This window comes from Phacochoerus africanus, chromosome 14 (genome assembly GCF_016906955.1).
Source record: "Phacochoerus africanus isolate WHEZ1 chromosome 14, ROS_Pafr_v1, whole genome shotgun sequence".
In the NCBI taxonomy this organism is placed as follows: Eukaryota; Metazoa; Chordata; class Mammalia; order Artiodactyla; family Suidae; genus Phacochoerus; species Phacochoerus africanus.
The window spans coordinates 55,963,477-55,987,825 of record NC_062557.1 but is presented as its reverse complement, the minus strand read 5'-3'; the positions used below and the strand labels follow the sequence as shown (position 1 = coordinate 55,987,825).

At 54.5% G+C, this 24,349-nt stretch overlaps 2 long non-coding RNA genes across 2 annotated transcripts; one reads left to right on the top strand and one right to left on the bottom strand.

Moving 5' to 3' along the window:
• Window positions 1-919: 919 nt before the first annotated feature.
• LOC125114941 (uncharacterized) lies at window positions 920-22,692 on the bottom strand. The gene is made up of 4 exons (XR_007131952.1): window positions 22,246-22,692; window positions 16,040-16,116; window positions 10,992-11,147; window positions 920-1,093 (listed from the first exon to the last, which is right to left on the bottom strand). It is a non-coding gene; the product is annotated as an uncharacterized LOC125114941 (long non-coding RNA).
• On the top strand, window positions 5,955-15,774 carry LOC125114940 (uncharacterized). The gene is made up of 2 exons (XR_007131951.1): window positions 5,955-6,415; window positions 15,458-15,774. It is a non-coding gene; the product is annotated as an uncharacterized LOC125114940 (long non-coding RNA).
• Window positions 22,693-24,349: the final 1,657 nt, after the last annotated feature.

The window sequence follows — 24,349 nt, the reverse complement described above, 5'->3', positions numbered from 1 at the left end:
TGCATAGGGTCATTATAGCACCTTTGTTCCAGTCACCGCCCCCCCATGTCCTGAACGCCCCCACCCCATTCACGAGGCTTTAGGGAGGCTCTGCAGGGCTGGTTCCGTAAGAGCATTCTGGATGTGTCTGGCCTCATCCACGGTCAGGATCCGGCCACATGCACACATCTGTATCCCCTTTGGTCTCGGAGCATCCACCTAGCCCTGCTGTCACCTGGGGCCCCGGGGAATGCCTGCAACACCAGCACCCCCTGCCTAGATGCAGGCTTCGTGGTACCAGGAAGCCAAGAAGCGCGTAGAGGGTGCAGAGCAATATCCTTGGTGTCCAATACCCCAAGGGCCCACAGCTGCTAGGGACTCGTGTTCATGGTCATTTGCTTAGAACCGCCAGGAGACCATCAAAACAAGACAGGATTAGCCAGAGGCCCCACCTGCGACAAATATCATCGTTGAATTGGGCGCACAGGTCACAGCTGCAACTCACTCCCCCATCCCTCCAGGTAAGAACCCATCCCACATGGTCCCTGATAGGCCTTAAGTGGAAAGAAGTGAGTGGACCACCTGGAATGAAATTATCAAAATGCCACCCTGGTGAGAGGGGGCAAGGCACCCGAACTGGGGGGGAGCTGTTACCGAGTTTGAAAAGTTACCATGACTGTTCATCTCCAATGCAATTGCACATTCCAGGCCAGTAGCAAGCAGCCCCTAGAAGCCTCCCGCTTTTCTTGAGTCACAGCAGGAAGGACAGAGCTCGGAGGAGACAGTAGGGTGGGAAAGGCTTGTTTTCTGATGGAGGCAATACTGAGTAGTTACGACACGCAGACCCCAGCATCAGCACCCCGGCCGCCACCAAACCGCGAAGGCGAACCAGACGTGCGAAGGTTACATCGGAGATCACCTACCTCCTTGCACGTGGCACTTTTTTTACTGCAGTCTCTCCCTCTCCCACTTTCTAGTCTCCCTGCACTTCGGGGCCAATTCAGGGGAGACTTTCCTTTGCTCCTCGCGTAGCATCCGCTCTGCAGGGCGGCTTCCAGTGACAGTGAGGTGGAAGCAACTCTCGCCAACACTGAGTTGCACACCGACGCAGGAGCTGGTGGATGCAAAGGAATCCGATGAGCAGAAGCGCGTGCAAAGGCCATACTCCGGCCGCAACACGGCCCCCCTGGCCCAGCGGCCGCTGCAGCCGCCCACCCTGGGCAGGGCGCTATGCCCAGCACCAGCTTCAACGGGTTTTGCCTCTTTGAATAAGTTGCTGACTCATCAGACACAGCACCGCACCTGTGCAAGATAGGAACCCACGTCCCTGGGAGGACCCAGAGCCAAGAATCTTCAGAGACGTACTGCCCGAAAAGCCCTTTACAGAAACCCTCAAGGAGGAAAACCCAGCTTCCAGTTGCACGAATAGTTTACCTGGACGGATTCGCAGACTCAGCCCACCAGCTCCCAGACTAAGTTCGCTGGGCTGATACACAGCAAGCCCAAGTGCTGAGACACCCCAACGTGCACCAAAGGCAGAACTTAGCCGCAAAACAGCCAGAAAAGGAGAAGCGAGACCAGACCGCAACTCCAGCCCTCAGATACCAGCAAGGGTTGGGCAGCACCCGGAGTAGCAAGCATGATGCGCAAAAGGCGCGAGAAGCCGGACACGCGCAGGCGTTATAAGCCCCTGGGGTGGGGGACGGGGGCGGGGCGGGGCGGGGGAGGAGCCTGAACTCCCGCGCATGCCCAGTTGCAGAGTTGGAGGCCCCATCTGTTCTGAACCAGCTCAGCTTGGACTCGACTCAGCTGCATTCAAGTTCCTAGGAAACCATCGAGGCGGCATCTTGGTGTTAAGACCCTTGTAAGACACAAGTCTTTTAAACCACCCTGATTAGTGACAGCAGGTGAAATGGATTTAACCCACGGGTTTCACTTCCAAGTTTGAAATTCCTCTAAAGCCTTAGGTTTCACCCCAAAGCCTGGATTAGGAGACAGAATTGAGCCCTGTCTCCGGTCTCCTTGCGGGTAGATCTGGCATTAAAACGCCTTCTTGTCTCAGATACTGGTGCCATAGTCTGGAATTTTTTTTTTTTAATCTTACTGGAGTGTGGTTGATTTACAACGTGTGTTAGTTTCAGATGTACAGCAAAATGAATCCGTTATGTATACACACATTATCTAGTCTTTTTTCCCATATAGGTTATTACAGAATACTGAGTGGATTTCCCTGTGCTGTACATCAGGTCCTTGTTAGTCAGCTCTTTTATGTACTTCACAGCCGTGGGTTTGTCAATCCCCCGCCCACTGGCCTCTGTGTGCTGGGGCAGCCCTTGCTGGGTGACCGCGGCAGGGCGTCCCGCTCCTTTCCCGTCTGCGCCTCGAACGAGGCGTCCTTCCTTCTCAGACCAGCTACTCACAGAGCCGCCGCGGGCTCAGGCTCTGCTTTCGGGGGGCCGCAGGCTGAGGTCAGGCGGGAGGAGGTGTCCTGGCTGCCCCTTGCCATCACCGCCTCTTTCCTCCGCGCTGCTCCGCACTCGCACCCAGGGGCTTCCAGAACCCAGCAGCCGCCCAACCCCAGCCTTTCCGTTCCAAGCCGGGCTCCTTGTGTTCTGCCGTTTCTTTTCTTGAGCGTTTCGCCCCCACCCCCGTGTCAATCCATTCTTCTTTCTCCCTTTGTGTCCGTTTCCTGTGGCTGCTGTAACAAACCACTACACACTTAATGGCTTAAAAACGACCCACACGTATTATCTTACAATTCTGAGGGTCAGAAGGTCAAAATGGATTTTCCTGGGCCAGGAGAAGGGTTAAAGGTCACAATGCCTCCAGCAGCAGGAAGGGAGGTTTCCCTCCCCTTCCCAGGTTCTAGAAGGTTCCTGGATCCTTGGCCTGTGCCCCTTCCAGCGATCGGATCACTCCCACCTCTGTTTCCATCTTCACATCTCTTCTGACCCTCCTGCCTCCCTCTTCTGTCTTTTAAGGACCCTTGAGATGAGGCCAGGTCCATCTGAATAACCCGGGACCAACTTCTCATCTGAACGAAGTGTTCCTTCATTGCACCTGCCAGGTCTCTTTCAGCCACAGGAAGTAATATGGTCACCGGTCCCAGGCACTAGGACTAGGACATCTTGGGGTGCACTGTACTCCCCCCCACACTCTGCAAAGTTAGAGCATTGTCTTAACAAAAAAGAAGCCCCGGTTCTCCAAAACCTTCCTCTTTGCAATTCTTATCCTGGTAGATCCCCGCTGGGAGGGCACCTCCTCTTTGGGAGGGATTCCTGGCTACCCCGTTAAAAAGGCACAGCAAACATGGTCAAAGACAGCACCTCCGCTCCCCCCAGTGTGTGTGCAAGGCCCTCTTTTAGGAACTAGGACATCGTGTTTACACGTGAACATGTGAACCTGCAGGCAATTCAAAGGCACATTTTTACGGAGAGGATTCTTGGGGTTATTCCAGCCCAGAAAAACAACACGGTGTTATTTCTTCATATGTTTCCAGGAATTGGGATCTGATAAACGGCCACTGTTTTCTCCTATGGTTGAAACAACTCTCAAGGTCAAGAAATTTGGCTTCAGATTTTTTTCTTTTGTGGCAACAGAGTCAGAAAACAGCCCCCATTTTGCGTATCAACATCTTTCATCCACGTGGAAATCAGCCGCAGAATCACAGACCTGAGGCCCGAAAGCAGCTGCGTGGAGTTTGTCCGCTTCCTTTCCCAGCTAAGCAGACGAAGGCCCAGGAGGAGATAAAGCCTTTGCGTCCAGCTACCACGGGGGGCGTCTGCTTTGCCCTCCTCTCCTCCAGAAGGAATAGTCCCAATTCTTTTCATAGTTCTCCCACCATTCTCGCCTTCATCCATCACTTTTTTTCTAGGCTTCCTTGACCTTCTCGTAAAGGCCAAGCCTTCCACATGGGACAACAACAGCAGTTGAGGTCTGGCCGGCAGAGCATCACCCCCGCCGCCTCCCCCGCCCCGCACCACACACAGCTGTGGAAATTCCTCCTTCCAGACCACATTGCCTGCCAAGCCCAGGAGGCGGAGAAGCTGCAAGGTGACCATGTTTCTCCCTCTCTCTCGGCTCAGATTCGAAGGGTACGTGGAGAAGCATGTATTCGTTTTGTGCATATGTCCCCTCTGCAGTAAACTGCAGAGGCCCAAGCACTGGTCCACAGGAAGCTGTGGTACCCGAGGCCAGGGGGGCTGCGGGGGCCTCAGGCAGGTCCACGGGTGGAGATGAAAGAAACTGACACGTGCATATCTGAAGCTGGAAGTCTGCTGCAAAGACACATGGGAAATTCCCTCGTCAGTGAGAACTGGCTCTTGCTTAGTTCTAAGCCTCCACGGTGCTTTGTGGTACAGGCTTCGCTTCCAGCCAGTCAGAGGCGGGTCCCCCACCCCCACAAAAAAAATGGAGTTCTCATTGTGGCTCAGCAGATTAAGGACCTGACATTGTCTCTGAGAGGATGCAGATTTCATCTCTGGCCTTACTCAGTGGCTTGAGGATCTGGTGTTGCCGCAAGCTGTAGTGTAGGTTGCAGATGTGGCTCGGATCCGGTGTTGCCCTGGCTGCGGCACAGGCCTCAGCTGTGGCTCCAATTCAATCTCCCTGGCCTGGGAATGTCCACGTGCCACAGGTGCAGCCGTAAAAAGAAAAAAAAGAAAAAAGAAAGGTGGGTTCCATCTTCACCACCCACAGCGTGACCTTATCTAACGTCTCTGCGTGCACCCACATTGCTTTGCTATCTGCTCCTCCCGCCTCACTCTCCCCACGAGAGAAAAGCTGCATAGCCTCAGGTTTTCATTTTAGCCCACATCCGGTGTGCCTCCCTCATGGTGCTAAAGTGGCTGCCGGAAGCAGAAACCGGGGCTCTATCCTTCCTCATTCACATCCACAGAGAGAGAGCCACAGGCCACAGGAGGGCGGATCTTCACACCACCTGAGCCCTGGGTACCAAAGGCCATGGACAAAGGGACGCTCTGGGCTGACTGGCTGATGGGAGGGAGATGGGCTTTCCTGGACTGGCTTCCTCCACGCAGGGCTCAGCCCTGGAGCGCCAAGCAAAACTCAAGGCAGACACACAGTGCAGTGGGAGGCTTCCCCGAGGAGCATGTGGCCGCCACTGGGGAGGAGGGGGATGGATGTCAAGTGCACAACCAGGGACATCCATCCACAGCAACCTGCCCCCATCTGCTCCCAGCACCACCTCTCCCCCGAACCCCACAGCAGCCACACAAATTTCAGGCCAAATTATTAGACCATGCACCTATATACTGTATCTTGCCTCCCTCTCCCCTCTTTTTTAAGGCCATACCCGCAGCATATGGAAGTTCCCAGGCTAGGGGTCTAATTAGAGCCGCAGCTGCCAGCCTACACCACAGCCACAGCATCGTGGGACCTGAGCCCCATCTGCAACCTACACCACAGCTCATGGCAAAGCCGGATCCTTAACCCACTGAGTGAGGCCATGGATGGAACCTGAGTTCTCGTGGAAACTAGTCTGGTTCATGACCACTGAGCACACAATGAGAACATCCCGTATATTGTATCTTATGTAGCCTAAATTGTTTCAAGCCAAGAACTGATTTTCCAAGACTTCTGTTGTGGACTGGAAATTCTGTTACAGACTCTGCTTTGGCCCTATCTGCGCTGTTCTTCTTCAGTTGTGCAGAATCTTCAAAGAACTTTTCCCAAATTTTAAACCACAACCTCAGGGCAGACAAATCTTGTGTCTGAAGGGTTTTCTGTAGCATCCCAAAATGCTTCTTTCAACTTGGAATCATTAAAAAAAAAGAAAAGAAGACACTGGTTTTAATGTAGAGGATTGCTTTACAGGGAGGAGAAACTTTGGGCTGCGTTCCGTCAAGCCAGGGATAAGTCAAAATAGATCTGGACAGTGTGTTCAGATCAAAAAAGAAACAAAAGTAGGACTGGCTTACGTGTTTAGGGGGAGAAAAGTCAAAATGCAACTGCAACTAGTGGTAAAGCTTGAGGGTTTACGTTTTCCAGATTTCCACAGTGTTAAAAAGTGTTCTGTAACTCCTGTGTAGATTCATTTCTCCCCTGGCTTTGGGAAGTGCGATTACTGAACTAAAAAGTCACCGCATCTTTCTCTGGCAACCAGAGGGTATAAATACTGAACTGGGGGAGAGGCATTTAATCGGTTCAATGTGTTCATGCACTTTAAAAAGTATGATCAGTTTCTTTTCATTATTGGAATGTGGGGACGAAAGCGCTGCTGTGGGCGGGCTCACCTTTTCGTTTGGCAAACAAGGAAACTGACACGAAGACGAGGCCGGGCGAAGCGGCTCGTCTCCACTCCCCAGGGCTCGGCCCCAGACTCTCAGCTCGTGTCCGCAGCGTTCCTCGGCGGATGTAGGTGTTCTCCTCGTGGGGGCCTTCGGGGAGCCATCGGCTCAGGAAAAGCTCATCTCAGGTAAGCTGATCTGGGCTCCTGGGTGGACCTGAGCTAAAAGCTTGACGTGTTTGGTTTCTCCTGACACACTAGGCTCCCATGTCACGAGGGGCTTTGTAGAAACACAGAGGATGCACTGGGCGGGAGGTGGGAACTCCGGTCCTCAAATGAACTTCTTCCACTGCACACAGAGACTTTCTAACAGTTTCTCCAGCTCAGCTCCATCCTTCCCCTTTATAAGCCCCGGGCCGTGTGCTTGGAGAAACGGAGACCACACTTCACGAGCCCTGAAGGAAAAATCCTGCCCGTTCCGAGGTCCAGAGGGAGAGCTTTCTGACCCCCAGGTCACTCTGGGGCTCTGTCTCTGAGGAGCGGAAGCCCTTCGCAAGCAGGTGGCGGGGCTCGGCGTCCAGCAGCGGGCTGGACCAGGCAGGTCAGGGAGGAAGGGGACGCGAGCAGGCCTCCTGGATGCGTGAGGCTTGTCCTGTGCCCAGAGAGCAGCCCGAGAGCAAAGCTATGCTCAGGGCTGGGACTGAAGGAGGGCAGGGCTGTGCCCCTGTCTGCACGCCCGGCCGGCCGAGCCAGGGAGGAGCCGACGGGGGTGAGGGAGGGGGAGGCAGACTCGGGCGAGGGGGGCACGGCCGCAGGGGGGAGGTTGGAGGGGCGGGCGTCCTCGAAGGAGGAAGTTCAGCCAAGACTCTGTGGAGGGACCTGGGCCAATGGAGCAGAGCAGAAGCAAGGGTTAGAGGAAGCAGAACCGAGGAGAAGAGCGCTTTCTGATGCTTTTTGAGACTTGACCCCTTTTGCTTTTTCTCCCTGTGTTCCGAGTTGAATTGTGTCCCCCACCAAAAGAAAAGACAGGCAGCAGCCTTTGTGCGGGCGTGTGTGAGGGCCGCACCCGCGGCATACGGAGGTTCCCGGGCTAGGGGTCGAATCGGAGCTGTAGCTGCCGGCCTACACCACAGCCACAGCCACGCGGGATCCAAGCTGCATCTGCGACCTACACCACAGCCATAGCAATGTCGGGTCCTTAACCCACTGAGCGAGGCCAGGGATCGAACCTGCAACCTCATGGTTCCTCGTCGGGATCATTACCACTGAGCCACAAGAACTCTGAGCCCCCGGCACCGCAGGTGACCTTACTTAGGAAGAGGGTCGTCGCAGGTGTCATTCGTTAAGTGAGGTCCCATAATGACCGGGTGCCTTATAAGTGGGAAAACTGGGCCCAGACACCACAGGGAGGAGAAAGACAAAGACGCAAACACCAAGGAAAGATGTCGAGTGACCACAGGCCAAGGAACATCAGGGGTGAGAGCAGGCGGAAGAAACGAAGACAACCTCCTTCAGAGGCTTCAGAGGGAGCTCGGCCCTGCCGACACCCTGAATTTGGCCTTGCCGCCTCCAGAACCGTGAGACAGTACATTTCTGTGGTTCCAAGGGACCCGGTTGGCTGTACTTTTTGGCAGCAGCCCTAGAAAACGCACACGCACTGCTTCGATGGCCTTCAACTCAGCCCATCGCAGGCGAGAGAAACACAGGTACGTCCAATCAGTCTTTGTGTTAATGACGTCCTCCAGCCAAAGTCAACCAACCAGACTCGCGCTGTCCCCACAGGCAGGCTCTGTCCTGCCCTCTGCCATTCGGACGCAGGACCTCTCTGGGGATGCAAAAGGGTGGGGCGCTCAAGCTCGATCTTTCTAAAGAGCTCTTTCTTGTTCAAGTCTTTTCTCGCCAGCGCTCTGAAGCCTCTTCTGTCCTCAAAGCGGTGGAAAGAGTCTGGGTGCTGCACAACAAGGTCTCAGAAATTCCTGATGAATATCTGTATCTGGCGATTTGTCACCTCTGTTTGAAAGTTCCTATCTGTTGTATCTTGGTGCTTAAACAAGACTTTCAACGAATGTTGAAAGATTAAAAGACAACAGAGGCTTGCAAACATGATCAAGGAATGACAATCTGGTTTTTTGTTTTTTTTTCTTTTTCGGCCTCACTGCCGGCATATAGAAGGTCCCGGGCCAGGGATAGAACCCGAGCTGCAGCTGCAGCCTGTGAGGCTTATCCAAGCCACCACAGAGACAATGCTGGGTCCTTAACCCATGACGCCACAGTGGGAACTCCAAGGATCTATTTAAAAAACCAACAAAAGAGATTTTAAAACGGAACCAACCATAATTTTTGGAAGTAAAAAGTAGCTTAATTGGAATGAAAACCGTGACGGCTGTGCAATGGGGAAGGCTCCACTGCCCAGGGCAGAGCCCCACAGTCCCTCGGGGGGTGAAGAAGAGGGTGGCTTAGTTCCCTCTCTCATAAGAGACTGAGGTGGGCATTCGGGCCACTAGGTCATTCGGGGGCCACAGGTCTCCTCCCTTGGGTTTCTCAGTCATCACTTAGGATGTTAGACTTATCTGGTCACAGGCACAGGTGACAGAAGAGGTTTTCCCCCATCCTCTTGGAATTATTCTTTTTATGAAATACTCCCCAAAATGCATTACTCGAAGAATGGGTTACGTGCTTAGGGTCTGTGACAATGTTAAGTCGCTACGAAGGGTCACATGCTCTTTGCTCTGGTTTTTGAGGCGTCCCACTCTAAACCCTAATCGTTTACGGGCCTTTGAGCAGCACGTTTTCATCTCCCGAGAAGGAGACAAGGTCTGGAGGAGACACGCCGGGGTACACAGCACTCCCCCCACCCCAACACCCCCATCCAACCGCAGAGCCGTCTGGAACCCGGCACGGAGCTGAGCAGCTGTCAGCCAGCTACAGTGCCGCGAATCCACAAGAGGGGAGGATGGGTTACTGTGTCTGGCGCGCTGTCTCCATCACAGATGGGTTACCAAGCCTCTTGGACTGAGTGCATCAGAATGTCAGTGAGCTGAAGGAGAGAACCAAAGAAATTATCCAGAAGACCCTCCCGAGACAAAGACATGGAAGGATGAAAGACATGCTGTGAGGCTTGGAAAGGGCCCAACAGGACAGGGAAGAGACAATAGCTAAAGCAATACAGACCAAGAATGTTCTAGAATTGTTGAGAGGTTCACGAAGCACAGTGAACCCCGTGCCGGGCACTGCTGCAAAGGCTTTATGTACTAACACATTGACTTGACCCAGCAACGCTGTGGGGAAGGTATAGTTAGCATCACCATTTCACAGAGGAGGACACTCAAGGCTCAGAGAGGTTAAGCAACTTGCCCAATGCCACACAGCTAGCAAGGAGCAGAGGTCGGCTCCCAGAGTCTCTTACCACAATCCTCTATTCACTCTTGAAAAATCTGTACTGTTGTAAAAAGAATAACAAAGGCAATGCTTTACGAAATATACTGAACATTTTAATTTATGTCTATTTACTGTAAAACTTTCTCTAGGTCAATATGACTAAAACTTAAAACCTTCTCTAGACCTAAATAGGACTCCTTCCCAAAGATTAAATTCACACTCCTGGGAAATACGGCAAGACTGGTGTACATTTTCATAAATCCCTCCCAGAAACAACCCCCCCAATAATAAAAAGCCAAAAATTGGAGAATTTATTCACAGAGAAATTGAGAAGCAGCTGTGGCTGCGTCCTGCTTGGTTTCTTTTTCTTTTCTTTTCTTTTGGCTGCACCTGTTGCACAGGAAGGTTCCCAGGCCAGGGAATGAACCCAAGACCCAGATCCTTAACCTGCTGCGCCACCAGGGAACTCCAAAGTACTGCCTGTTTCCACCCGCTAATTAGAGAGCCCACGGAGCCAGGTCCCACTTGCACCTTTGCTCTCAGTGACCACACGGAGATGCCACCTTCCGTGGCCCAGGAGGGTCCGTGGTCAGGAGACCACGTGCCCCACATACCAGGGACAGAAGCACAGGACCGCCTCCCTCCCTCCCAGTTTCTCTCCAGCCCGAGCTGCCACGCAACAGCAAGAGGCCAGGCCTCCTAGTCCGACTCCCTTACCAAGAAGCTGTGCAACCCCAGTCAAGTCACTCTGCCTCTCTGGACATCAGTGTCCTCACCTGTCAGTGAGAGGCCTGATTTGCACCAGCAGTTTTCAGACCTTCCCCAGACCCGGGTCTTTTTCTCCTCACAAAACCTGAGCCAGAAGCTGCACAGATGCCAAGAGAAAGCAAAGCCACGGGGGCGGGAGCTGAATCAGAGTCGGAGCAGGGCAGGCCCTGCCCGCCTGGCCCAGGCTTCCCATCCTGACCCAGAGACTGGGCACGAAAACCCTTCGGACTCCGCAGAGCAGTTTGGAAACCACCAGCATCTGTGATTTCTGACATCCTTTCCCGCTGGAATAGCTGATGGTTATCTCGGCAGCCGGACAATGAGTTCTGCTCTCTGCTCTATTCTTTGGAAAAGAACTGAACGAAGGAGTGGGCGGGAGGAGACGAGGAGACGAGAGGAGAGGGGGAGGGGAGGGGAAAGGGAGGGGAGGGGAAGAGAAAGCAAACTGAGCATTCAAACAAGAGCTGCAAGTTACGACTGCCTCTGCTCAGTGAATAATTAACATGCGCTAACTAAATAAGACATTTATTAACAAGAATTATGTAGCCACATCCCCTTTACGCCCCATCCTATTAAAACGTCTCACGAAGAAGGAGCCCTGGGCGGCCACGGGTCTCACCTGGGGAGCAGGCGCAGGGGAAGCCAAGAAGCCCATCCTGGCGGGTTACTGGTGACAGCTCTGGCTTAAAGCAGACACGCGTGTCAGCATTTCATTGCTCCACCTGAAAATTTATGGCCACCCTCCGAGTCCGTGAATCTGAGGAACACCAGCAACCTGGAAACATGGAACGGGAACAAAAAGCCTCTTTTGTCTCGAGGGCAACAAAATAAAAAGCGTTTCTTTTTTCGGGCCATAAGAAAAGAATTACTCCCTCTAAGCGCCCAAGCTGACATTTTCATGAGAAAACAAATTGGGATGATTTCATTTACGGCTTGCAAATGCTGAATGACCTGGAGAGGCAACGAGAGCGCATCTCCCCCGACGGCTCCCCCCTTCCTGACCGCAGCTGTGACCTCACCCTCGCCTTTTTCTCTTCCCTATATATCCCTTGGGTGCCTGTAGCCTTCTGTTTATTTATTTGGGGGTAATTTGGAGAGCCAGTATTGTGTCTACCTGCCATGTGCTCTTTCTCAACGTCAGCAGCAAAGTAATTCTTCCACTGAAACTGCCCGGGACTCGTAGGACGACAGCGCGCAGCGTAGGTCGGTCGTCGGTGTTGCAGAAAAGGGCTCGCGGCTTCCGTCTGGGAGGAGCTGTCCCCTGCCGCGAACCCTGGGGCCCCTCACCACCTGTTCTGCTTCCCTGGTCCTGCTCTCAGACCCTGCCTCATATCCGAGATCTCACCGATCCGAAAGGCTCCACGCTCTCCTCTTTCATCCACTACGACCAATGAAATTGTTTTGCTTGTACTAAATTATAGCTGATTGGCAATGGTGTGCCAATTTCTGCTGAACCGCAAAGAGACCCAGTCGTACCTATACCCACCAAAGGAATGTTGACACTGCGCTTTCTTCGCATTCAGAACGGTTATGTTACATTGGCCTTCAGGTGTTCTTCGCGGCTGGGTTTGAAGTAGGACTGGAGTGTTTATACCCTTGGGCCTGCATCGCAGGGAAAAGACGGCTGCCGGAGTGGATCACCGTGTTTCTCCAACCTCTCCTCCTCCAGGGACCGGCTCTTCCGGGGCCCTTTTCCGCTCCGACTCATCCGCGGCGGTGCCCTTCGCAGTGTTTCATTCCCCGCGCCCTCCAGCGCGCTCATGACCCCGGGTTCTTCTTTTTTTTTTTTCCTTTTTAGGGCCACAACCGCTGGGTGCTCTGCTGCCCCCAAGGTTTTCCTCCAGTCACAGACATGCATTGGGCAATGTTGGATGTTGGCTCTTGCTTGGTCTACCCAGGGGTGTCCCTGCAAGTTTTCAGGCGAAAGTGGCACCTTCCATTCTTTTCTCAGCATGGTTCTTAGTGTCCAGTTACACCATCCGCAACACCAGCGGAGTTCTCGGGGGCGCAGGCCGTGACATGACCTCACGACTGCCACCAGGCTGGCAGCGAGGGTGGGAAGACTCTCGCCAGATCCAGAGAGGCGAGTGTGTGTCTTAAGCCCGAGAGACACCTGGGTGGATGCCGTGCCCTCCGAATATCCTCTCTCTGCGGGTCACTTAGCTCCCCTCGCTCTTCTAACCCCAGTGGACTTGCCCCGCTCCAGAGCCTGCCGCCCAGAATGCGATGACACGTGCACAGGGGTGGTGACAACATGCCAGGCGCTGAAAAAAAAGAACGTGTGATTCCTGATGGGATCTGCGTGCAAAGGTGCAGCCTGGGTGCAGTCCGGGGGGGTCCGTATGGGGAATGACCATGACTGCCAGTCATTTCTGCAAGCAATACAATTTTTTTTTTGAAATTTCAGAAAATATGGTTACTTTTAGAGCTTTAGAATTATTGTCTATAGCTTTTTGATGTCTCTGTTGCTCTTTCTAAATTCACGTAGGGTACGGCTGATTTACGAGGTTGGGTTAGTTTCCGCTGTACAGCAAACTGATTGAGTCATACGTATATATTTTACAGTCTTTTTCATCTTCGTTTCCACTATGGTTTACCGCAGGCTGTTGACTGTAGTTCCCTGGGCTCTACGGTAGGACCCTGTCGTTTATCCATCCTGCATATATACTCGTTTGCATCGGCTCATCCCAAACTCCCCAACCTTCTGCCCCGCCCCACCCCTCCCCCTTGGCACCCACAAGTCCGTTGGCCATGTCTGTGAGTCTGTTTCTGTTTTGTAAGTGGTTCTTGTATGTCATATTTCAGATTCTGCATATGAGTGATATCATGTGGTGTTTGTCTCTCTCTGTCGGACTGACTTCACTGGGTATGTCAGTCACCAAACACTTCTGAGCCCCTGTAGGCGTGCGCTTGAGTCGGGGATGTCGGGATGGGATCTATCATAAGTCGTAGTGAGGTACATCAGAGAAGATAAAGTGGGAAGAGGCAGCTTTAGGAGTTCCCGTCGTGGCTCAGCGGTTAACGCATCCGACTAGGAACCATGAGGTTGCAGATTCGACCCCTGGCCTTGCTCCGTGGGTTAAGGATCCCGCGTGGCTGTGGCTGTGGTGTAGGCCAGCAGCTACAGCTCCGATTAGACCCCTAGCATGGGAACCTCCATATGCCGCAGGTGCCGCCCTAGAAAAGGCAAAAAGACCAAAAAAAAAAAGAGAGAGCAGCTTTAGCTGAGGCTTCAGTGAGGCTTCTCTGAGTCGGTGACATTTGAACTGACCCTAAGTGAAGAGAGAAGAAGGTCATACAACAACCTGATGGAAGAGCTTCCCATGTTGAGGGGGGAGCTGAGGATAGATTTATCTGGGGTCTGAAGGCCACTAGAAGAACCCTTTGGACCAGTAAAGCGGGTCAGTTGTCCTGGCGTGGACTCCAGAGCCCTTTTCCTCAGGGCCCCCCAGGGCCATGTCCCACCGGGCCCCCCGTGAGCCGCCCTGCTCCCCTCCCCCACCGGGTCACTGTTCACCGGCGTCGCTTCCCCCCAGGGCGCCTCTGGGCCAGCACAGCTGTGCTTGGAGGCACCTGCTCGTGATGAACGAGGGGGGCCTGTAGGGCACGAGGCTTACAAAGAAGCACTTTAAGCCCCTTTTCCCAGCCAATCACGCCCCCCGCAGCCCCCGACCCGAATGCAAGTCCGAGCAGAAGCCACAAATGCTCATCTTCCATCTGGACGGGAAAAGCAGCAAAGACACGAGGCCACAGACTTGGGGGAGGGGTGCTCCCAGGAGCCCTGAAGTCACCTCTGAAGCCAGTCAGCCCTGAGGCCCTGGAGGAACCCCCTGGGAGGGCACCACTGCCTCTAAGAGTCTATTTCCCGCCCAGACTACTTGGAAAAACTGCCACGGCTTCCGGACAGAGAGCCCTGCCCGATGGTTCCACGGAGACGCTAAGAGCAGGGTCGGGGGCGTGGGACAGACCCGCGGAGGAGGTGACGGGAAAACAACCAGAGTTAGGCCTTCGGCAGACGCTGCCAGGCTTGCATGCTGGCTTATGTGTTCTTTCAGTTTTCAAACGATTCTAAACAAACCCAAATTTCTACAGCTATATTTAGCGGCCCCCAGTTTGGTTCTGATCCTGTCTGGAGACGGCCTGGCCTTCTGCCAGTGATGGAGCTAGTCTGTGGGATATCTACTGCTCTGAGCTAACCAAGGGGCATGCGATATTTTTAGCAACTCTAATATAACATGGGTGGAATTGTGTGTTGTTTTTTTTTTTTTTTAACTTTGTAAAGTGGTCTCGGATACAGTCTACAAGTTATGTCCCGTATTAACCCCATAAGGGCCACAGACCTCTGCAACGAGCGAGAAAGAGATTGGGTTCTTCCTTCCTGAGACAGGTGAGACCAGTACATCCATGTAGGAAGTCGCCACAACGAAACACAAACCCAGGGCGGGCCCAGCAAAGGGCATCTCCTTTGTCAGGCCAGACAAGAGATGAGGAAGCAGCCAGGAGAGTGGGTAAGGGCCCTTTCTAAGATAGCCACACCTGTGCAACGCGATCAGCCGTGCCTCAGCTGTGCCAGGACACAGGCCGGCCTGGCACAGTGGGTTCCCGGATCAGGGCATTGCAGCAGCCGCAGTGTAGGTGTAAGTGAGCGGGGTGCTGGGGGCGCTCCTGGGCACAAAAGCCTTTTTGTCCCCCATTTCCTGTTTTTAGGACATGGGCCTCATTCAGCCTCTAGGACCTTCCCTGAGTTCCAAGGGGCAGGTTCCGACAGTTGCTGATCAGGGAAGGGAGGGGAGGCAAAGACCAGGGAGGAAGAGCTAAGAAACAATAGTCCAGCCTTGGGGCAGGATCCCGGTTCCCTCCAGGAGATGCACATAATGACAGAGGCACCTTATACACCTCGGAGGAAGGTTAGGTCCCTCATGCTTCTTTTAGGCAGGAAGACTTGAAAATTTACAGCTCGGAGTCCTTCCTTGTCCTTCTCCCGGCCTTAATTGGCGCGAAACACAATCGCCCGTAAGGTAACAGTGAGGCACCCTGAGCCCAACTGTCTGGGGTTAAAGATCATTAGCACTTGATGTTTTTCAGGAACGTTCCCAGGTTGTTCTCATCTCTGATCAACATGCCCTTTTCGCGTGGACACTTCTTCTGGGCAGTGGCCCAGGAGACCACCACCGGGATCCTGCCGAGATGGCCTGGCCCCAGCTTCGATGACCAAGATTCGCCCAAAGAAGAATGCATGTCTGTCCCAATGCCCATCCTTATCTGAAACCCCGCTTTTCTCCTTTTTACTGTCAAACTCCCCGCAATCCTCCCCCGTGGAAGCACAGTCTCTAAGGCATGAGCCTGCTAGGGCCTCCTTTGCCTGGCAAAGCAATAAAAACTATCTTTTCTCCTTCCTCCAACACGCTGCCTCCAAGTTTCTCTCTGGCACAAGTGCACGGAGGCCGAGTTCTGGCAACATAGGTTGCATCTGAGGTTCCGATCTGACCCCTGGCCGGAGAACTCCACGTGCCGTGGGGCGGCCACAAAAGAAAAAATTACATAAAACAGTAAAGTAAAATAAAGCAAATAAAATAAAACAGCTACACCTGTGTGCCCTCACCAACCTGCCTGCGTGAAAAGCCTCCCCATCACCCTACTGGACTCGTCACTGTCCCCCGAGCTCACCTGCCCGAATCGCATTCTCCACAAAGTCGTCTCACACCATCCCAGGCAGAATCGTGTATTCGGGCTTTGTGTCATTTCTGTAAAGAGAAAAAAAAAAAAGTCCCTCTTAAAATGTTTACAAAGATCCTCCAGGGCCAAGGATGTCTGAGAAACTGTCACAGCCAAGAGGAGCCCGGGGAGACGTGACAGGTGCGGGATCCGGGTGGGCCCCTGGGACAGAGAACGGGCACCGGCTAAACGCTCAGGAAATCTGAACAAAGCGTGGGTTCTAGGGACCGATGAAATACCGGTGTGGGTTCATTAACCGTAACACATGGACCGGCCCAGGGTCCGAGGTCGTTAGAAGGGAAAACTGGGGAGGGGTCTACAGAAACCCCCTCTACCAATGTCACAGTGTTTCCGCAAATCTGAAACGAACATAAAAGGTGTATTCCACACACACCTAGTTTCCAGCGAAGGTCATTGTCTCTGGCGTCACGGGTGGCATCACTGAGACCTCGCCGTCACCCTCGGAGGTGCACGGGCAGGTTCCACGAGCCCTGGGCGATGGACGAGCAAAGTGAAGGGAGAAAGGCTGCGGGCGCAGGGCTCTGCTGGATTTCCCACCCAGAAAGCCCATTACAGGGGCGGTTTCGGGGAGCTGAGTCAGTCCCGGGGAGCACGAAAGCCACCAGCTGAAGCCGGTGTGCTGGGCCATTCATTACATCTCGCCCGTTAGCTGATTTCTGCATGCCTTCTACCTGCCACCCTGGTTAACATAACCGTAAGCCTGACCGAACATTCTAGAATTAATAAACGGCACGTTTCCCTTCCTAAAAAAGGAACACGTGATCCGCTGTCATGATAAACAGGTCAACAGGCAAAATACAGCATCATAACTACGATGACAGGAAAGGAATTACTATTTGTGGAGCGCTTACGATATGCCAGGAGCTGGCAAGAGGCAGAGAGGCGATCTGGGCGGAAGGTAAGCCGTTGGGGGAGCTTGACTGGCTCGACTACCTGGAGACAGGTCCAGCTCTGCTGCTGGAGCTTTGGGGCTCGGACGCAGGAGGTCATGCCTCCTCCTCTGTGGAATGGAGCTCAGGAGGCCTGCTTCACAGCGCTGGTGTCAGGACTATAAGGTGAGGCATGTAGTTTCAGGATGGAGCCAGGACAGTGCTGCCTGCTCGATAGACGTAGGTGCTCCCATGACTCGCTATGGCGTTTAGGAAGCTGGGATCAAAAAGGCAGAGTCTGCGGCTAGAGGGAAACCTAGATAATTTTATATCACACACTTCAAGGAACACCCATGATTTTATTTTTTAAAATAATTACAACCCACCAACTGGTCCGCTGGTTTTCCATAAAGATGCAAAAGGAATTTGAAGGGGAAACGAGAATCTTATCAACCAGTTAGATAGCCATATGCTAAGGAACCTCAGTGTTTATCTCCCACCACACACAAAATTTAGCTTACAGTGGACGGCAGACCTAAATGCAAAAGCTAAAGTTACAAAGCCTCAGCCCCTAACACTCCTGCATGCTTTCACGGTCCCTTGACAACCAATCATTTGCTTGCTTTTTTTTTTTTTTTTTTTCCCCTGCCACACCTGTGGCACATGAAAGATCCTGGGCCAGGGTTCAAATCAGAGCTGCAGCTTCAAGCCTATGCCATGGCCACAGCAACGCCAGGTCCAAGCTGCATCTGCGACCTATGTCGCCACAATGCTGGAGCCTTAATCCACTGAGCAAGGCCAGGAATCCAACTCACATCCTCGGGGACACTATGTTGGGTTCTTAGCCCGCTGAGCCACAGCAGGAACTCCCGTTTGCTTGCTTTCTGTCACTATGGTTTTGCTTTTCATAAAAATTCCATAAAAGGTGGCGTCACATACTGTGTAGTCATCATGTACGCCTTTTTGGCCGATCATAAGGTTTTCTTCTCCCAGGTTTATTGAGATATGATTGACACAAAGCACTGCAGAAATTTCAGATACGCAGTCTCATGATGTGCCTTCTATACATTATGAAACGATAGGTTTCGTTAACTTTCATCATTTCACATAGATGCAAAAATAGAAGAAAGAAAAAAAAACCTGTAGAGAACTCCTAGGATCCACTCTCTTAACAAGTGTCCCCAATCACACGCGCCTGTGTCAGGGTTACGTTTCCCAGGACGCATTTATCTTGTAACCGGAGGAGAGGACCTTTGGACAACCTTCATCCCGCCAGCCTCTGGTAACCACAAATCTGATCTGATCTCTCTCTCTCTTTTTTTTTTTTGGTCTTTTTTTGTCTTTTAGGGCCACACCTGTGACATATGGAGGTTCCCAGGCAAGGGGTCTAACCGGAACTGTAGCCACCGGCCTGCGCTACAGCCACAGCAACGTGGGATCCGAGTCGTGTCTGAGACCTACACCACAGCTCATGGCTACGCCTGATCCTTAACCCACGGAGTGAGGCCAAGGATCGAACCTGTGTCCTCACAGATGCTGGTTGGGTTCGCTGACCGCTGAGCCACGATGGGAACTCCTGACTTCTTTTTCCGAGTTTGGTAGGTTGCTTTGTTTTTCAGATTCGATAGATATATAAGTGAAATCACACAGTGTTTGTCTTTCTCTGACCTTTCACTTAGCATAATGCCTTCGAGGTCCTTCCGTGTGGTGGCAGATGGCAGGGGTCCCTCCTTTTTATGGCTGAGGAGCATCTCATCCCACAATCACAACTGCTTTATCCTTTCATCCGTCGATGGACACAGGCTGCTCCCGAGTCGTGGCTGCCGAAACTAACAGCGAGCGGCTCTGAGAGGCACCTGTTCCCGGCCCTCTCCGGGGTCTGTTCATTCTTACGGCCGCGGGGCGTGCTGGGTGTGGCAGACCGCAGCTGGCCAATCCATGCCCACGTGAATGCTAGATTATTTGTCCTGTGGGGTTACCATGAGGAAAGCTGCCGGGAACAACTCCATGTGGTCCTTCCCTTTCCACCGGGGAAGATACCTGTTGGTAGGATGGGAGCTGTTTCCAAGAAGCTTCCGAACTCTCTTCCAAGGTGGTCCTACGCTGGGGCATTCCTGCAGGCGCGAAGCCCGCTGGGAGGACCGTGAGGACAAGAAGGACCAGGGGCTGGCCTCGTGCCCTCTCGAGAGACGCACACGTGGCCTCAGTGGTGCCAAGCGCAGTCTGTCCTCTGAGACAGGACCTCAGGAAGACAGAGGCAGAGCCGACCCCCAGGGCAAACACACGCCCACCATCCAAGCCCCAACCAAAGGCGGGGCCTCGTCTGCACGGCCTCAAAACCTCCCGAAGGCGAGAGGAGACAATTTCTTCCTCTGCCGGCTCACATTCCTCACCCCTGCTCACCCCTTGGCACACAGAAGCGCAAATATTTAGGAAAGGAGAGGGTGGGGGCCGGTCTATACTCAGACCCAGGGCCCCCTCGAGAAGTGCTTCCATCTCCTGTGCCTATTTGATTCACATTTGCCTCGTTTGTTTAAACCCATCAGGCAGAGGCTGCCGGCCAGTGAAACCCAATCGTTCTGCGAAGGGCTGGAGGAGGCCCGGCGGACTGGTCTGAAGAAGGGCCCCTGCCAGGCCCTCGCTGCCCGCACAGCCACGAGGCCTCAGGGACGCGGACACACGGGGCTGTGATCAAATCGGTGGAGGAGAATGTGTGCTGCGGGCTGGACGGGGCCGGGCTGGGCGAAGGGGACGCAGGCAGGTCCGAAGGCCTTGCTGGCAGCCACTTGCGGCTCCGGGTGGACGGGCCAGAACTCGCAGGTGGCCGGAGGGTGGGAGTACAGACAGCCTCCCTGCGCCTGGGTGGGGCTCTTCACACCACATCCTGCACAGCATCAAGGCCCCCCCACCGCAGACAGAAGTGGATATGGTCCTGGCTCCTGGCTCCTCTCTCTGCCTTCAACCTAAGCTGCTCTGCCTTTTCGGGGGAGGGGGGGCACACCCATAGCATGCAGAAGTTCCTCGGCCAGAGATCAAACCCGCACAGAGGCAGTGACCCAAGCCCCAACAGTGACAATCCTGGGTCCTTAACCCCTAGGCCACCAGGGAACTCCTCGAGCACCTCTGCTTTGACTGTTCTATACACAATGTTCAGGTTTGCACAGGATTTCACTTGTCTTTATAAAAGCATTTTCTTTCTAAAAACAATTTGAAAGTAACTCAGAGCGAGGTCCCCAAATCAAGCCTTTACAGAGGCAGGAGGGTAACATAAATGAGTGAAGAAGGCGGAAGAGCATCTAAAAGGGAGTGGTGGGGACTGCGGCAAACTGCAGAGCACGCCCAGCCTCTAACCAGCAGCTGCTCCGTGACTCCCGCGGACTGGAGGGCGAGGGGACTGAGAGCCAGGGTTGCCAGAACTGCCCATTTCCAAAATAAACCAGAAAAACAGAGGTTTCCATAAAATCTCTCAGTTGTGATTTGGCATCAACAAATTCTATTTACTTTCAAACAGTCTGGTTCCAAAGGCATAGCAACGACCAGGACTCACCTTGAGGGCACTCACTCCCTCTGGACTGGAAAACTCTAGAAATGATTGTTGTTTTCCATTCGTGGGGAGGGGAGACGCACACCTTCCAGGAAGGTAGCTGGTTCTACCCTTTTCTTTCCTTTCCTTTTTTTACGGCTGTACCCAGGGCATGTGGAAGTTCCCGGGCCAGGGACTGAATCTGAGCCACAGCTGCACTAATGCCGGATCCTGTAACCCACTGCACCAGGCTGGGGATCGAACCGGAGCCTCTGCAGCAACCCCAGCCACTGCCAGTGGATTCTTAACCCACCGCACCACAGTGGGAACTCCGCTTTTTATTTTCTTTTCATCATCGTATCCCCAGCACTTAGCCCAGGGCCTGGCACATTTGTGCCCAAATACTGGGTCACCTTCGCCTGGCGCCCTCTGCCTGCACCACAATAAGCCTGGAATCTGAATCAAGTCTCCACTTTTGCCCTGATATTGCCGTTGGCAGCCCTGAGCCTTCAGAGGGGGGCTGGAAGCAATGCCAGAGGTGGGAGGCAGAGAACCACCCCGGGGGAGGGGGAGGCACCGGTGAGTAATTTCCAAAGACAGGCTGCAGGTCTGCCCATCACAAGCGCCACCTGCAGTCCCTAGGCCCTTTAAGGAACAAATAACGTCTGGTTCAGGCAGGAACCCCCACCACCGACACTCCCACTCAGGGACGACGGGGGCCTCACGTGACTAAGGAAGGGACTCTGAGCAAACTCCTGAGTGACGGGTGGATGGATGTCGCAGGGCTGTGTCAGTCTCCGCAGATGCCCCAGGAGAGCCCAGAGCAAGCGTTCCCGCGCTCCGGCTCCAGCGTGAGGGATCCGGCCAACTTTGCGGGGCTCGCCAAGGAAACAACAGGATGATTCCGCGACCACAGCCCACCTTGACCTTGACCTTCCGAAAAGCTGGCAACAGATGAAGCTGGCAATCAGGGAGAAAGTGCCTCATCGGAGGAAGGGCATTTTCCCTTCATCTGAGCCCGGTGAACCAGCCGGATGCTTCCCTGCAACTCCTGGAGTCAGCAGGACGCTGGGGGCTGTGCCCGTGACCTCCCTCCTGCCTCTGGTGGTGCCTCTGTCTAAACCGGAGAAGCCGTGGCTCTCCGCCAGGAGAGGAAGACACGTCCCCCCTTATCAGGGGCAGAGGGGCCTCAAGGTGTCTGACGGGAGAGACCCCCCTGAAACACCGCCCGAGGATCTGTCTGCAGAGGCCGGTGGGCCCCAACCAGGGCGGGTGGTTAGACCTGGGTTCCTGAGAGCAGAGGGAGGAAAGGACGTGGCCATCGGAAGGAAAGGGGTCACACGTGCCCCTCGCAGAGCCAAGCGTCCCCCACGCACACCCCAGAGGACCCACAGGTGCACCCCAAGAAGCAGAGTCAGCTCCACCCACCGACCGTTGACCCACTCGCCGTGGGTCAGGCGTGGTCACGCCGGACCTCTCCCGTCCCTCGCCTGCCCCCGACCCCTGCCCCCGAGACCTGGAGGGTCAGCCAGCACGCCGGGGGCAGGGCGGCGGAAGAGGCGCCGGGTAAAGCAGCAGAGACGCTCCCCTCGCGCCCCACCCAGTGTAGACACACACAGAGTCACGGTCACTTCCGCGATGGGCACAGCTGGGACGGGAGACAGGCCCGAACGTCGAACCGCAGAGAGAGTCGAAGGCCTTCTTCCCTCAACCATGGCACTGGGCCGGACATAGGAATGACTAACCTGAGATAGTCGCGAAGCCAAAAAGGCCCAGAAGCCTTGTGAACTCAGAGGGAGCTGGCCACCTCTGCTGACGGCCAGGACTCCACGGAGGCGCAGAGGAGACGGTGCCCAGAGAGCTGTGCCGTCTCGACGCAGAGGAAGGGGCGGGTGTGCTGGGCCTTGGGACGAGGACGCCCCAGGGGTCAGAGGCGGCAGAGGGCCAGGAGTGGCCGGCAGGCCCCGGGGCGGGTGGGCCAGCTCCCAGGAGGACTGTTCCCACGCTCAGAAGCGGGCCCCTCGCTCGGCCAGACAGAGGGCCGTTCTCCCAGGGGCAGGCTGGGCTGTGGGCAGCTTGCAGGAGGGAAGCGGGAGGCCAGGGCGCGCAGGGACCAGCGGTCTTTGGGATCCTTAGGACGCTAGCGGAAGGCCAAGGGCTGAGCTAGGGCGGCCGCGGCTGGAACGGGAAGAGCGGGTTTGGCAGCCTCTCAGGAGGGAGAACTGACAGGAACCAGCCACCCCTCCGACGGGAGGAGCCAGGGGCCCGGAGACGGCAAGGGAGGTGACGTCGGGGACCTGAGCGCATCTCTGTGGCCTCTGGGAGGAGAGGGGTGTGGTGTCGGACGTGGGCCGTTCCGGGTGTTCTTGCCCAGACGTCGGAGAAGCCCCGGAAATTCTGGTCTGAAAGCTCGGGAGGGGTGGGGGGGCTTTTCTCCCAGGTCAACCTCCTCCCCCAGGGACTAAGTCCAGCAGAAGGCTCTGGAACACTCTGCCAGTGACCTTCAGCCCGCCTCACAGGTAGCGGAGAAAACCAGACCTCCTCTGAACACTTTCACGGCGTTCATTCTAAAATCACGCTCTCCTGGTTCCGAGGCCTTGCAGCGCCTGGTGTTGACACACAGCCACGTGGCTTCGCCCTCTGTATACAAGGCTGAGTCACCAGGCCTCCTCCAGGGCTCAGGCCTGACACGGGATGTCAAGCAGAGACAGAGCATGCCCCTCCTGCATCTGGGGCTGAAGCCTTACAGGGAGCTCTCCGGACCGCAGTAAATAATCCCCCAGGTTCCTGGAAGGGAGCGCTGCGCCCAGACAGGGAAGGGTCACTGCAGATTTATGACCCCATCTTTCCGAGGCAGCGGGCGCCGCGCAGCCCGGGCAGGGGCCAGGGGACCGCGGGGGGTCCAGGGAGCGTCGCTACGAAAGGACAGCTGGCCCCGGGGCTGTGACACCTGACTACCGCGCAGCACATGTTTCCATTGTCTAGCTTTTTTTTTTTTTTTTTTTTAACAGCAACTTTTACTGCTGTTAAAAAGAGCTGCAGGTTTGTGGACATCTGGGTGTGTCCTGTGACAGACGTTCACGTCTGATACCAAGAATGCTGAGACAAACGCGTAGCCCCGGTTAGAACGTCTCCGGGCTAGGCAGCGCATCCAGAGCTCGGCCCCAGCCGAGGGGTGCCCTCCCTGTCTCAGCTCCTTGCTCACCTGTTCTCATCCCCCGCCCCCAACTTCCCACAGAAAGCCCCTCATCGTGCAGAGGCTGCGGCCGTTTCCTCTCCAGCCCTTCATTCTCTCACCTGCACGATAGCAGTGTCAGACCAAGAGATTCTCAGCCCCGATCAAGGGTGCGGCCACTCCTCTGAGGATGCTGGGAACCGGCAGATGGGGACTGGGTGTCAGGATACGGCGACGGGGCCCACGAGGCTGCAGGGCTAACAAACTCACAGGCGACTTGGTGCTGTCAATTTGGGGACCTCACCTTAAGTGGGAAAGAATCACAGCGGCAGGGGGGCCTCACCTGCAGGGCCGCCGTCCATCACCTCCAGCTGCACGGCAGCATCTTGGGAGCGCCGGGACACAGGTTCGATCCCTGGTCTAGAACAGTGGGTTAAAGATTCGGCATTGCCGCAGCGGTGGCTTAGGTCAAAACTGCGGCTTGGATCTAGAAAACATGGGACCCAAAAAAGGATCTATGGTTACCAAAACAAAAACGGATCCATAGAAAAAAGAGAACTTTGGAAAGAGCGTTCAAGGGGAAAAAGAGAAGATGCAAACAGACGCAATAGAAAATAGGAAAGGAGACACACCTACCGACATAAACGATGTTTGAATAACTTCGAAGGAATGTT